Source organism: Populus alba, chromosome 16 (assembly GCF_005239225.2).
Source record: "Populus alba chromosome 16, ASM523922v2, whole genome shotgun sequence".
Taxonomy (NCBI): domain Eukaryota; kingdom Viridiplantae; phylum Streptophyta; class Magnoliopsida; order Malpighiales; family Salicaceae; genus Populus; species Populus alba.
In genome coordinates this window covers 2512798-2528927 of record NC_133299.1, presented here as the reverse complement: position 1 = coordinate 2528927, position 16130 = coordinate 2512798, and the positions used below count along the sequence as shown (strand labels likewise).

Genomic DNA, 16130 nt, shown 5'->3' with positions numbered 1-16130 from the left:
ATATGAGAAAAAATTAAGAAACGAATTCATATGTTTTTTAAGTGATTTTTTCAGTGACAAAATAAATTAATATTTTTTAAAACAATATTGATAAGAGAATTAAATTATTTACCTGCCCTATGGTACAGGCTGGTTCAATTTTTTAAAAATATTAAGAAAATATTTAGATATTGCTAATATATTTTCACAAAAAAAATTTAATCGTATATGAATTAACATAATATATCCCATTTGACTTGGTAAATCTAAAAAATAACTTGGACAACTAGAAAAAAATATAGTTTGACTAAAAAAATTTAAAGACAATATTTTAAAAAAAATATTAAAATAACAACTTATTGAATCGATATAAGTCAACTCAGGTTAATATATAAAATCCACGAACTGTATTATATGACCTTGATAATTTCGTAGAAAATATATCAAAAACACATTTTGAAGTTTAATTGTTAATTAATTTAATGTTGAATGATAAATTTTTTTAAAAAAATAATTACAAAAAAAAAAACTAAGTTACCCCATTGAAGTCGTGATCTGAGTTATAAAACTACAATAACTCTAGATAAAGAAAATCAAAATAAAATTATAAAATTTAATTTATAATAAATTAAATATTAAAAAATAAAATAAAATAAAAAAAGTCCCCCTCCTTTAATTTATGTTAGTTATGTCTGAACAATCCTAAACCACCTCAAACAAAATCATAAAAAAGATATAAAGAAAAAGAAGAAGGGGGGGTCCAAAAATTCTGCTGCTCATCCCCATCTCAAACACCATCAAAGAGTTATATCCATAACTATCTAGGTAGTGTTCAGTGGTAAAAAGCTTGAAATCAAGAGATTTGCTTCTTCTGTGGTTTCAGGTTTCAAATTCTAGATTGCTCATATGATGACTACTGAAAGCTTACATGGTCGTTAACTTCAGGACCTGTGGGATTAATCGAGGTGCACTCAAGCTGGTCCGGACACCCGCATTAATAAATAAAAAAAAAAGAGTTACATCTCTCAACTTACTAGCTGTCAGCGTATGACAATTATTGTCTATTTATAGAAAACTTTACTTTATAAACATTTAATATATTATTTTAATATATTTTTAAATAAAAATATTTTAAAAAGCATTCCATGCTTGTTAAGGGCTACATGGTTCTGAATAAAGTACGAAGCTTTTAAAAATAATAATACCGTGGAAAAACATCTCACCACACAAACAGAAACACATCATCCATGGACACTCTGAAATCACAATGTGCTGATATGTCTGCAAAATGTGAGGGATCCCGAAAGGGGAGGGATCGCAAAATGTTTAATGAGATTGCTGCCGTGGTGAAGGTTCAACAGATGTACAGGGGTTATCGCACTCGCCGCAGGATGGCAGACTCTGCTGTCGTTGCTCAAGAACTTTGGTTAGTCCATCAAAAACTTAGTTTCTGGTGTTTTTCTGATATTATATGTGATGCACTAGAATTAGGGCTAAATTTTACTGGACACTAATTAACGTTTGTGGTTTGTATTGATTTTAATTAAATTAAGGTGGCAAGCAATATACCATGCTGGCTTGAATGAAAATACGGTTTCCTTCTTCAAAAAACTCGAAATCAGAGAGTGCTGCTTCAAGGTGGAAACGTGTTGGATCTCATGCTTCTAAGGTCTTTCTATAGTCTCTACTCATTGACTATGTGTTATCAAAAATTGTCTTTTGTTTGTTGAGGACAAGGAAATTCTAAAAAGTTCTTATTTTTCAACTAATGATGCAATAAACACCAATCATAGTGATGAACATCAACAGTCTTTTTTTTTTTTTTTTTTCAATCTTTAATGGTGAATTATGTATAGTTATTAAACCCGTATCTGATAATATATCAACTTACGACCTTGATTGGCCTAAAACTTAGAATGTATTGGGTTTTAAAAAAACAAATGAGGGTTGATCTGTCTAAATCTGGATGATTTGATAGATAAATCCGTAACCCGATTAAACCTCATTTTAACTTCTTTTTTTTAAATAAATTTATTTTTATTAATATATATTAACCTGTTAAATTTATGATTTAAATTATAAATCGGGTTAGATTTATTAACTTTGAGACTGACTATATATGAATATAAAAAAAAAATACCAATAAGCCACAAGGCGGCTGTTAATAAATTAATAAAAAATGAAAAAGGTTTTTAGTTGCTATTTTGTTTTACAATATATATAGTTTTATGCTACCAAAAAAAAAATGAAGATATGCTATGTTTAATTCGTGGAAATTTGGACTGTTTTATGGCAGGTGGGCAAGGGCCTAAGCAAAAACGCAGAATCAGAGAAATTGTATTTCGAACATTGGATTGAAGCTGTAATTACATTCTCTTCGCACTGCCAATTTTCCATTTTTTTTCTTAATAATTATTCTATCATTTGGATTATTAAGATTAATTTGCAATAACTCTGTTGAAATCTGATGTTGTGATTTATTTTTATCTTTTTTAAATAATTGTACATTAATTTAGATTGATCCAAGGCATCGTTACGGGGCATTCTTGTATATGTATTTTAAGAAATGGTCCGAGACAAACTCCAGTCAGCCTTTTTTTTACTGGTGATGTACCTTTCCTTTCCATCTTCTGATATTGGAAGTTTTTATTTTTTATTTTTGTTTATTTCATCGTTACAGCTTTCTTTCATAAGACATTTTGGATTTCAAGCAATTTATTCATGTATTGCTGAAGGTGTAAGCTTGCTACTCCTTTAGGTTGGATGTAGGAGATGGCAAAGAGGTTGAAGTTGAAGAATGTCCTAGGTCGAAGCTTCAAGAAAACAGCATAAAGTATCTAGGACCTGTATGCAATTTTATATTATCAGCATAATTATAGCTTGAGTCATAAATTCTTTTTTTTTTTTTTTGAAGTTTTCTAAACAGTCTGCCATCTATTTCTTTCTGCGAATCAGAAAGAAAGAGAACAATATGAATGCATCATCATTGGAGGGAAGTTTTTTCACAAACAGTCCAGAAATCTTGTTGATACAAAGGGAAAGTGGATATTTGTTTTGAGCCCCACTAATAGACTGTATGCTGGACAGGTGAGAGGTCATAAATTGTGTAGAAACAATTGATATAGCTATAGTTCTCTCTCTAACTCTACTGTTTCTTGTATATTCATAAACATTTTGATGCATTTTTTGCTGCTTGCAGAAAAAGAGGGGCAAGTTCCATCATTCGAGTTTCCTGGCCGGAGGTGCTACTATAGCTGCTGGAACGGTGATCATAGAGAATGGAAATCTTAAGGTATGTCAAAGAATCATCTTAACTTGCAATAATGCCTTTTGAATTTAAAATTTATGAATTATTGACAACTTAATCATTAAAATTCTGACACCTTATCAATCAATCCACAAAAAATATAGGTTTTAAGAATAGTTTTATAATATATTTTCTAATAAAAAATCCTCTTAGACATATAATGTTGCCCCAATGGAGTATGGGTATTGGATTTTCTACACATTGTATACAGGTCGATTTAAGAAATACTGAAGTTAGTATCATTGTCCCTATTAAATTCTGGCATCCATTTTTTTTAGCTTTACCGCATATTGGATTATTGGTGTGATGAGAGTTGACCTGATCTAATTATGTGGGTTGACTCGTGACTTAGGTGATCCAAGATCTAAACTTGACCCCTGACCCGGGTCGATTCTTGAGTTGGGCTTAAGAACTATGGTACAAAGTTTGATAGCTTGGCCCTGCAGAAAACCTCTCTAGTTTTCATGGATTTTTGGTAGTGTTGTAGGCATGGTTGAAAAACTTTTATCAGTATGCGCGCGTGCGCGTGTATTTTAGAGTGATTTTGTTATAAAAATTTTTTGAGGAATTTTATTTGAAAGATTTTTGTGAAATTATTTTTCTTTTTTGGGAGATTCTGTTGACGAATTCTTGGGATGTTTTCTTCATTGATTTTAACTCTGCAGTTCATTTCTCCAATGAGTGGACATTACCGACCAACACAAGAAAAATTTGAAAGCTTTCTATCATTTTTCAAGGACAATGGAGTGAATCTTGATGAAGTCCAGGTAAGTTTACTGTAAGGCCTGGACTGTTGTCCATGGTAGCAAATTATTTTTTCTCGTGTTATGTTTCTGGCATCTCTGTTCTTTTTGCAGGTAAACCAGGCTATTGAATATTCCAGCGCCAGCGATTATGCAGCCAAACTGAGTGGAAGTGGGAGCGGTAAGATGATGGAAGTTGCCAAGATTAACTTAGAGCCTCCTCCTACGATGAGAACTCCCCATGAAGAGAAGGATTCTAAACTACAAGAAGTTGAGAAGGAAACCAGAGATGAAAGCGAAAGGACATTGTCGGAGGAACCTAAGGCAACTATATTCGATCTTAACAAGTGGTCAACCGGAGCTGGCCCAAGAATTGGTAGTATTGCAGACTATCCAGCTGAAGTGCGAGCACAGGCCCTGGAGTTTGTAAACTTATCTTCAAAAACTCCACCCGCTTCAATGCTGTAGGTGGATTGCTAGCCAAAAAGTCTGAATCTCCTTTTTTAATGGCTTTTGCTTTGTGAGTGACTAGAGCGGTAAACTGCTGTCTGTAACTTGTCTTTGTATTCTGGAGTTCAAGGCCTCATAGGCACCTGCATGTGTTTTAATATTATAAATATTAAAAAAAAGGAAGCCCAATTTGGTCCTCCCCATTCCAATCAGCCCATCCTATCCTATCCAACCGATAACCGTCACTAACTAACTCGCTTCCGAACCCGCGCTTTTCAACCAAATATAACGGCTCTACCAGCTATTTTCATTCTCTCATTGCGTTCACTGACCGAAGAAAGAAGCACAGGAAAAAGCAGAATCTTTCTTTCATTTTCTCTAATGGAAGAAGAAGAAGAAGAAGAAGAATATCGTATTCTGCTTGCTTTTGGTGGTAGGCGATATGCTCCAACAGAAGAATATCAACAAATTCGACAAGAACAATTACCACTTGTCATGAATCTTGATGCTTGGAAAGATTCATCTACTTTTCAAGATTGGCTATCTTTTGGTTCACGACCAATCCGGACTGAAACCGCCCTTGTTTGTTCTTTTACCACCACTATTGTAGGCCTTAGAGATGCAGAAATCAATGATTATGAATTGCTTCGATTTGTACGTTATCGACAATGCCCTTATGATGAGCATGCTATAAAGGTTTTAAATTCTAGCTCTAGAGAGATGGGGTACCTTTCTACACCAGTTGCTCAGGTTTTATCTCCTTTAGTTGATCTTCGAAAAATTAATCTTGAAGGTGAGGTGGCTTTTTTAAAAGTTAGACATGACACGTCTATTCCTTGTGCTGTTAGAATCCTTGCAAAGTCAGCTGATGTACAGGGTGTTAGAAATAAGATTTTGCCTCTCGGGTTGCTTTTACACGATCTACCTCGTGCATGTTTTGGTTCATATGAGAGTATGGGGGTTCAAGAAAAGGGTAGGATAGAGAAATTGGGGACTTTGGAGCCACCAAAGAATGTGATTAAAGTTAAACTTCTTGATCATCAACAGGAGGGGCTGTGGTGGTTGGTGAATAAAGAGAAGTCGGATGAGTTGCCCCCTTTTTGGGTGGTGAAAGATGGGTTGTATCTGAATGTTTTGACAAGGCATCAAACGAATAGGAGACCAGAGCCTTTGCATGGTTGGGTTTTTGCTGATGATTATGGATTAGGCAACACTCTGACCTTGCTTTCTTTGATTGCTTTTGATAAGGTTGGCAATGTTACTGAAGGAACAGGTGAGGAGGACAGGTTAGAGTTTGTTTCTAGTGGTAAGAATTGGGGAACGGTGAGTGAAAAGGGTACCGGAGAACAAAAAATGCATAGCCTTTTGGATAGTAATATTAAAGAACGTTCTGCGCGCATGGCCGGGGAGTCTTCTAGTGCTTTGGTTGCTAAGAAAACACTAGTCGTGTGTCCTTCTGCTGTGTGTTCGACATGGGAAAACCAACTGCAGGAGCACACTCAAAAAGGTTCACTCAAGCTATACAAGTATTATGGGGATAACAGGACGAAGGATGCAGAGGAGCTTATGAAATATGATATAGTGTTGACCACATATAGTACCTTGGTTGCTGATGGATGTGAGCAAAAACGGTACCCTTTGATGAAGATCGAGTGGTGGCGAGTCATTTTGGATGAAGCTCATGTGATTATGAACAAAGCAAATACACAGCAAAGTCGGGAACTTGTTAAATTGACCGCTAGGAGGAGGTGGGCTGTTACAGGAGCACCCATCCAGAATGGATCGTTTGATTTATCATCTCTGATGACCTTTTTCCGGTTAGATCCACTCTCTACAGTGTACTACTGGCAAGAGTTGTTGCAGAAACATCTAGCTAATGGAGATGAGAAAGGGTTCGTCCGACTGCAGGTAATATCAAGCTGCTGATAATTTTATTAAATTCCGGTATTGTGAAATGTTATGTACACCTAAGGTATTGAAAATCGAATTGACAGATGCAATCTGTAATATTTAGGATTACAGTATGCAGATCTCTTGTCCCACTCCACTGAATGCTTCCGTGTTTTTGTGATTTTCTTTAAAACTTTTCAGGAATTAATGGCAACCATTTCTTTGAGGAGAATAAAAGACAAGGTTTTAGTTGGATTGCCATCTAAAACTATAGAGACAGTTTCCTTCGAATTTTCTGGAGAAGAACGTGAACTGTATAATCAGATGGAAGCAGATTCCAAGAATGTTGTTGGATATTTTATTGCAGCTAATAAACTACGCAGCCGCTATATATCTGTGCTTTTTTCAGTTATTCAACTTCGGCAGTTATGTAATGACTCGGCCTTGTGCTCTATGGATCTCAGATCATTGCTCCCTTCTGACAATATTGGAGGTATTGGAGAGTTCTGCCTGTTCATATTTTTGTTCAATTTGGTTTTTGCAATTTCAATTGCTTAGAGCACCAGAAACTCTTGCGATATCATTTGGAAGATAGTTTTTTAGACAGCGCTATCACCAAAGAGCACTCTTACACACAAAACTTCTGCAGTTTTTTCAAAGTGTGGAAGTTCTTGCTACATTTTTTCCCTGACAGTATGATTATAGCGTGCTTACCATTTGATCCTTGTTTCCAAGCAGATGGATCCAAACATCCGGAATTGCTTCGAAAGATGATCGATGGGCTTCAAGATGGTGAAGATATTGTCTGTACGGTTTGCCTTGATCCACCAACTGATGCTACAATCACAATCTGTGAGCATATATTTTGCAAAAAGTGCATTTGCCATCACCTACAACAGAAAGTAACCGAACAAACCTGCCCAAATTGTCGCCGTCCTATTTCTTTCCCTGACCTGTTCTCAGCCCCTCCAGAATCTTCCGATCCCGAAAGCCCTGAAAAAACTGTCAAGAACAATCCCTTCCAAAGTCTCAGCTCTCATAAAACTCTTGAAGGAATCTAGGGTTGTAAACTCAATCAGTAAATCAGTAGTTTTTTCACTTTTTGATAAGATGTTGGCATTAATGGAAGAGCCTCTGGAAGATGCTGGCTTCAATACATTGCGGTTGGATGCATCAACAGATGAAATAAGGCAAGGTGAAATAATCAAGGAATTTAGTTCAGCAGGAGCAGACACGGTTCTGCTTGCGAGTCTCAAGACTTCAGGAACCGGCATAAACCTCACAGCTGCTTCCAAAGTGTACTTGTTGGAGCCATGGTGGAACTCAGCGGCTGAGGAACAGGCAATAAACCGTGTTCATCAATACGGACAGCTGGAGAATGTAAGAATTGTAAGACTGATTGCTCAAAATAGCATTGAAGAAAGGATATTGGAGATGCAGGAAAGGAAGAAAGTGGCCAATGAAGCTTTTGGAAGGCAAGGACGACCAAATGAACAACACGAGGCTAGCTTAGACGATCTCTGTCGCCTCTTATTCTGATGAGTATGCCTTGGTTTTTTTGGAGTGTATAGTTTTTGGACATATAGAAATCCTTCCCTCTTAAGGTTCCCTATGTATAGTAATATCCATTATTAGTCATTGAGAGTTTTATCTTCTTAAAAATAAACTGTTCCATTTTACAATACTACAAATACTGATCTCATTGGTCCACTGATTTTCATTTTTTAGGGCTTCCATGTTGGCATCAAACACCCATTTACCAAAAATTCTAAAAGAGGTAAATAACCACCTCATGAGTAATTAAAAGTTAACCAAAATTGGATAATTGCTACATATAGTATTCTATCTGTCACCTTTCCAACGAGTATACTAATTCTGGTCACACTTTCCTTCATTAGTCCTTCACAATCCTTATCAATTCAAGGAACATAGTTATTGTAAATCGAGACTTGGTTTCTTCTTCTCTCTTTATATATTCAAACACACATCTGTTGTTTCATGTTCTTGGTGGTTGCACATAGTTCAGGGTTAGAGGAGGCTAGGAGAGACCATTAGCATACATGACTGAGGAGAGGAAAAAAATGGGGAGAGGGAAGATTGAGATAAAGAGGATAGAAAACTTGAATAGCAGGCAAGTCACCTTCTCCAAATGCAGGAATGGGTTGCTGAAGAAAGCTAGAGAATTATCAGTTTTGTGTGATGCTGAGGTTGCTGTCATAATGGATATTACTATACATAGGGAACTGTAGTTTACAACAGTAACAAATTGTATTAGAACAGGCAAGAACTCAGCAATAAGATAAAGATATAAATGTTGTTAATTGAAGTATATTTTCTTTATTGATAAAACACTCTTTTATAGAAGAGTTTGATAACAGAATTCCGAAAAATATTGAAAAGATAAAAACAGAGAAAGAGCTGATCTATGACAGCTTTATTTGCAACTAACATCCTAACAATCTAGAGTCAATCTTGACTGGATCTTCACAGCATCGAAGACCTCTTCTTCAGCAGCAAATGAGGCAACTGTCAACACTCCTCCTTGCATCTTTTGCTGCAGACTCCTATCTTGTTCCTCAAAGTTTCAAACCTTGCTTTTGGCAATGGCTTCATTAAAATATCAGCAAGCTGGTCTTCTGTCTTGCAATAAATCAGTTGCAGTTCTTTATTTTTCTGAACTTCTCTAAAAAAATAATACTTGAGCTTGAAATGCTTTGTTTTCCCATGGAAAATTGGATTGTTAGATATTGCAATTGCAGCTTGATTGTCAACATTAACTTTAGTAGCTTCCCTTTGCTCCATGTCCAGATCTGCTAGGATTTTTCTAAGCCATAAGACTTGATTTGCAGCTGCAGTAGCTGCAACATACTCTGCTTCTGCCGTTGATTGAGCAATAACTTCTTGTTTTTTGGAACACCAGGAGAAAATTCCTGATCCAAAACTAAAACAATATCCAGACGTGCTCTGCATACCATCACAGCTGCCAGCCCAATCACTATCTGCATATCCTTGTAGCTCGAAATTTTCAGCACAACTAAACTGAATGCCATAGTTTAGTGTACCTTTTATGTATCTCACCACTCTTTTTGCAGCCTTGAAGTGTATTTCACTAGCACAATGCATGAACCTAGATAATAAGCTCACTGCATGCATGATGTCTGGCCTTGTTGCCGTAAGGTACATTAGACACCCAATTAAGCTCCTGTAAATTGCTTCATCCACCTTGTCTGCCCCATCTTCTTTACTGAACTTCTCTTTCAAATTCATGGGCGTGGTCATTGATTTGCAGTCTTCCATTTTGAATTTCTTCAGAATCTCTTTGGCATACTTTTGTTGGCAAACAAAGATCCCAAGCTGATTTTGCTGCACTTCCATGCCAAGAAAATAGGACATTTCACCAAGGTCTGTCATCTCAAAAACTTCCATCATTTCAGCTTTGAAGATGTCCATCATGGTTGAATTGTTACCTGTAACAAATAAATCATCCACATAAAGTGAAACAGCCATAAAACCAGTGTTTGAACTCTTGATATATAAGGTCGATTCACTCAAACTTTTGTTGAAGCCATGTTTGAGTAAATGCTCATCAATCCTGCTATACCAGGCTCTTGGAGCCTGTTTCAGTCCATATAAAGCTTTCTTCAATAAGTAAACCTTGTCTTCTTCTCCTTCTACCATGAAACCTTTAGGTTGTTCCACGTAAATCTCCTCCTGCAGGTAACCATTCAAAAATGCAGAATTCACATCAAGTTGAAATATTTTCCAACCTTTGTGAGCTGCAATTGCTAGCAACATTCTGATGGTGTCAAGTTGAGCTACTAGGGCATATGTTTCTGAAAAATCCACACCAAAGACTTGTGCATAGCCTTTGACCACAAGCCTAGCTTTGTGTTTGTTGATAGTGCCATCTGTATTCAATTTTGTTCTGTAAACCCATTTCACACCAATGGGTTTTTTGTGTGTCGGCATATGCACTAATTCCCATGTTTGATTCTTCTCAATCATGCTTAGCTCTTCTTTCATTGCTGTGACCCATCTTGGATCATTTTTGGCCTCCTCATATTCTGCAGGTTCAAGCACAGCCACATTGAAGCTTTGATAAATGTCTGCAAGAAGTTTGGTTCCTTTGACTGGTGTGTCATCAACATCTTTATCAAAATCTTGCATGATCTCCTTACTTGCATTGCTTGTTGTATCTTCAAAATTCCATTTTTCAGCTTCAATGAATTTAATGTCTCTGCTGATTATGACTTTTTCAGTTGCAGGTTGATAAACTCTATAGCCTTTTGTGACATTGCTATAGCCAACGAAAATTCCAGCTTCAGCCTTCCTGTCAAGCTTATCTCTTTTCACCTGAGGTATATGAGTGAAACATAAGCATCCAAACACTTTTAAGTTTTGAAGTGAGGGTTTATAACCATGCCAAGCTTCATAAGGTGTTTTGTGTTGTAATGCTCTTGTTGGCAGCCTGTTTAACAAGAACACAGCAGTGTTCACAGCTTCTGCCCAGAATTTCTTGGGCAAATCTTTCTCAAATAATAAGCACCTTGCCATCTCCATAATTGTCCTGTTCTTCCTCTCACTCACACCATTTTGCTGAGGTGTGTAAGGTGTAGTGTATTGATGTTCAATCCCTGCATCATGACAAAACTGGGCAAATTTGTTTGAAGTATATTCTGTGCCATTGTCAGACCTCACAATCTGAATTTTATGACCACTTTGATTTTCAACCCAGTTTTTAAACCTCAAAAAGACACCTGCTACTTCAGCTTTGGATTTTAAAAAATACACCCAGCACATTCTTGTATAATCGTCAATGAAAGCAACATAATACCTGCTGCCATTTAATGAATCTGTCATCTAAGGGCCTGCAACATCAGTGTGAATAAGCTGAAGTTTTTCACTTGCTCTCCAAGCTTTGTTTTGAGGAAATCCAAGTCTGTGTTGCTTGCCATATTGACAAGAAACACAAACCGTGATTTTTTCTTCTAGGCTGGGCACCCCTCTCACCATCTTCCTTCTCTGCATATGAACCAAAGCTGCTTGATTGAAGTGGCCCATCCTCTTATGCCATAATTCAGCTTCATTTGTTGTGTTTGATACTGCTGTTATCTCTTCTTCCATCCAATCTAGAGAAAAGCTTTTCCCTTGCATTTTTATGGTGAAAATCTCTAATCCAGTGGGATCAGAAATTAAACAGTGTTTGTTCTTGAAAACAACTGAGTATCCTTTTTCAAGAAGTTGGCCAACACTCAACAGGTTTTGATCGATTTCAGGTACAAAAAGGACATCTGAAATGAGTTTAATACCTGAATTCCCTTCGATGGCCACTGTCCCTTTTCCTTTGACAGGAATATATTCGCCATTACCAATTCTGACTTTTGAGACACTTGATTTATCAAGATGTTTGAACAAATTCACATCATTTGTCATGTGATTTGTGCAACCACTGTCTATCAACCAGCAATCACTTGCATGCTTGCTTACAAAACAGGTGGCCACAAACAATTGTTCCTCCTGTTGTTGATCAGCAACTTGAGCCTCTTCATGCTGTTGATTTGTTCTGTTCTTGCAGATTTTTTCCATGTGTCCCAGCTGATTGCATTTCCTGCATTTAACATCAGGTCTCCACCAACAGTAGTTTTGTGAGTGATTTGTTTTCTTACAGTGTTGACAAGGGGGAAAGGTTCCAATTCTTCGATTGTTACTGCCTGCTCCCTTGTATTTGATGTTCTTCCTTTTCTCTTTGTCACCTTCTTGGACTTGCACCTTTGCTGGAAAAGCTCCTTCCATGGATTCTTCTTGCCTTATAGTTCTCCTTTGTTCTTGAGCTTGTAAGGCATTTAACAATTCTCCCAAAGATATTTTTGACAGATCTTTGGCTTCTTCTAATGAGGATATCTTTGACTCAAACCTCTCGGGTAAAGTCACAAGGATCTTTTCAACAACCCTTTGATCAGAAAGCTCCTCTCCCAATAGTCTTATTTTGTTGACTATGGAGAGTAATCTATCAGAAAAATCTCTGATAGTTTCTGAGTCCTTCATCTTCTGCATTTCGAACTCCCTTCTCAAATTCAAAACCTGCATTTGAATTGTCCTCTCATTACCATGGAACGCCTCCTTGAGATAATTCCATATTTGTTTGCCTGTATCAAAAGCAATTATTCTTGGAAATATTGCTTCAGAAACAGCAGCATAGAGACAAGTTTTGGCTTTGAACTTCCTTGATCTCTCCTCACGATTATTTCTGATTTGGGCTATGGTTGGATCTGCAGGAAGAGGCTGAGGTTCATGTTCTTGTTCAACAGCATCCCATAAATCGCAGGCTTGTAAGTAAGTTTTCATTCTCACAGCCCACATTTGGTAGTTCACACCAGTAAATACTGGTGGTGTTGCAAGAGAATAAGTGTTGGATGCCATTTGAAAGAATGATGAAAGGTTTTGGTTTTGGTGTTTTGTGGTTTTTTTTTTTTTTTTTTTTTTGGAAGAAGGGTTTCTCACAGGTTGCTCTCTTTCTCACAAGCTGGTCCCTTTAAAATCAATGTGCTCTGATACCAATTTATAGTTTACAACAGTAACAAATTGTATTAGAACAGGCAAGAACTCAACAATAAGATAAAGATATAAATGTTGTTAATTGAAGTATATTTTCTTTATTGATAAAACACTCTTTTATAGAAGAGTTTGATAACAGAATTCTGAAAAATATTGAAAAGATAAAAACAGAGAAAGAGCTGATCTATGACAGCTTTATTTGCAACTAACATCCTAACAATCTGGAGTCAATCTTGACTGGATCTTCACAGCATCGAAAACCTCTTCTTCCGCAGCAAATGAGGCAACTGTCAACAGGAACCATAAAAAAAATGTAAAAGAATGAAACTATATTCGTTTTTTCTTATTAATGTATAATTTTTAGTACACAAGAAAATATAATGAATAAAAAAATAGACAAGGGAGAGCCCAGATCCTGACCCAAAAGGCCCAGCCCGTTACACATCCCAACTGTCTTTAACTAACTCTCTCCCAGCCCGCGCTTTTGCGCTTCTATTCCATCAAATATAACGGCTCTACCTCCTCCCCTCACATTCTCTACACCCAAGGTCTCTGGCTCTCTCTCTCCGTCTGTTCACGGACTAAAGAAAGAAAAAGAAAAAGAAAAAGAAAAGAGTGAATCTTTCTTTCATTTTCTCTAATGGAAGCAGAATTAAAGGAAGAACAAGAAGACGCACTGGGCCTTTACATGAATCTTTATGCTCGTCCAGATTCTTCTTCGTTTGAAGATTGGAAATATTCTTCTTCACAACAAATCCGGTATGAAACCAGCCATGTTTGTTCTTTTATAACCCATATTGTGGGCCTCAGAAACCACCCTGCTATGGTATTCAGTGACCATGAATTGGTTACACTTGTACGTTATCTACAATGCCCTCGTGATAAGTATGCTATAAAGGTTTTCAATTCTACTTCTATGGAAGTGGGTTACCTTCATGATAAAGCTTCGGCTGCTTTATCTCCTTTAATTGATGCTCAAATGATTAATCTTGAAGGTGAGGTGACTGATTCAAGAACTGGAGATGTTAAGTACTCTGCTCCTTGTCTAGTTAGAGTCTTTTCAAAGTCAACTGACCTAAAGAATGTTAAACAATCGATTTTTGGAAATACTTTGAGCTTAACTGGTGAGCCTCGTACAAATCCCGAGACAAATGAGGGTAAGGGGGGTAAAGAAAAGGGTAGGATAGAGAAATTGGGGACTTTAGAGCCACCAAAGGAGGTGATTAAAGCTAAACTTCTTGATCATCAAAAGGAGGGTTTGTGGTGGTTGGTGAATAAAGAGAACTCTGATGAGTTGCCCCCTTTTTGGGAGATGAAAGATGGGTTGTATGTGAACGTTTTAACAAGGCATCGAACGAATAGGAAACCGGAGCCTTTGCATGGCGGGATATTTGCTGATGATTACGGAACGGGCAAAACTCTAACTTTGCTTTCTTTGATTGCTTTTGATAAGGTTGGCAATGTCCCTGAAGAAACAGGTGAGGAGGATGAGGCAGCGTCTGTTTGTAGTTGTAATAAGAGAGGAGGGGTGAGTGAAATGGGTGCTGGAGAACCAAAAACACATACCCTTTTGGATAGCAATATAAAAGAAAGTTATGGGGGCATGGCTGATAAGTCTTCTAGTGCTTCGGTGTCTAAGCAAACATTAATTGTGTGCCCGTCTTCTGTGTGTTCAACATGGAAAAACCAACTACTGGAGCATACGGAAAAAGGATCGCTCAAGCTACACAAGTATCATGGAGATAGCAAGATTAAGGATGTTGAGGAGCTTAAGAAATACGATATAGTGTTGACCACGTATGGTGCCTTCGCTAATGAGTCCTTTGAAAGGTGGTGCCCTTTGTTGAAGATCGAGTGGTGGCGAGTCATTTTGGATGAGGCTGACGTGATTAAGAATGCAAATGCCAAGCAAAGTATGGCAGTCTCTAGTTTGACAGCCAGGAGGAGGTGGGCTGTTACAGGAGCACCCATCCAGAATGGATCGTTTGATTTATTTGCCTTGATTGCATTTTTGCGATTAGATCCACTCTCTAAAAAAAGCTACTGGCAAAGCCTGTTGGAGAGGCCACTTGCTAAGAAGGATGGGAATGGATTCTCGCGACTGCAGGTAATATCATACTGATAAATATTTGCCTTGATTACTGTTTTTGTTTATTAGTTATACAACTTCTTTCTCTTCAATAAGTCACAACTTGTAATACAACTTCATAGACTTTCAGGATTTAATGGCGGCCATTTCTTTGCGGAGAACGAAAGACAGGGTTTTAGTTGGCCAATTACGATCAAAAACTGTAGAGACAGTTCGCTTTAAAATTTATGGAGACGAACGTGAGCTGTATGATCAGATGGAAGCAGAATCCAAGAAAGTTGTCCGCAAACTCATTGCTACTGTTAGACGAAACAGAAGCTATGCATCTATACGCGGTGCAGTCATACGACTTCGCCAGATGTGTAATGATGCAACCCCGTTCTCGTCGTATCTCAAATCATTGCTACCTTCTGACGATATAGGAGGTATTGAAGAGTTCTACTTGTTAATATTCTCTTCAATATGGTCTTGAATTTTTAATTGCTTAGAGTATATGAAAATTCTTTTGATGTTATTTGGAAGATAAATTTTTTGGATAGTGCATTTGTACACAGAAACTTCTACAATTATTTCAAGTTATGGAAGCTCTTGCAACATTTCTTTCCTAGCAGTCTGGTTATAATGCGCTTACCATCTCAACTTGATTGTAAACAGATGCATCAGAGCACCCAGAATTTCTCCGAAAGTTGATCGATGTGCTTCGCGAAGATGAAGATTTTGACTGTGCAATTTGTTATTGTGTACCAACTGATGCTGTGATCACAATATGTAAACATGTATTTTGCAAAAGATGCATTGGGACTTGCCTGCAGAGAGCCAGAACCAGCTGCCCAATTTGTCGTGGTCGTCTTTCTATGTCTGACCTGTTCTCAGCTCCTCCTGAATCTTCCGATCCTGAAGATCCTAGAAAATCTACTGCAATAATTCCTTCCAAAGTCTCAACTCTCATAAGACTCCTGAAGGAATCTAGGGACGTGAGACCAACCGGAAAATCAGTGGTTTTTACAATATTCCAGAAGATGTTGGTACTACTTGAAGCGCCACTGAAAGACGCTGGCTTCAATGTATTGCGGTTGGATGCATTAATAGATGCTAGAAGGAGAGTTGGAATAATCAA

At 37.2% G+C, this 16130-nt stretch overlaps 2 pseudogenes; both read left to right on the top strand.

Annotated features, from left to right (window-relative positions):
• Positions 1-1163: 1163 nt before the first annotated feature.
• On the top strand, positions 1164-4544 carry LOC118033287 (IQ domain-containing protein IQM3-like; annotated as a pseudogene).
• Positions 4545-5425: 881 nt separating this feature from the next.
• On the top strand, positions 5426-8002 carry LOC118033288 (putative SWI/SNF-related matrix-associated actin-dependent regulator of chromatin subfamily A member 3-like 1; annotated as a pseudogene).
• Positions 8003-16130: the final 8128 nt, after the last annotated feature.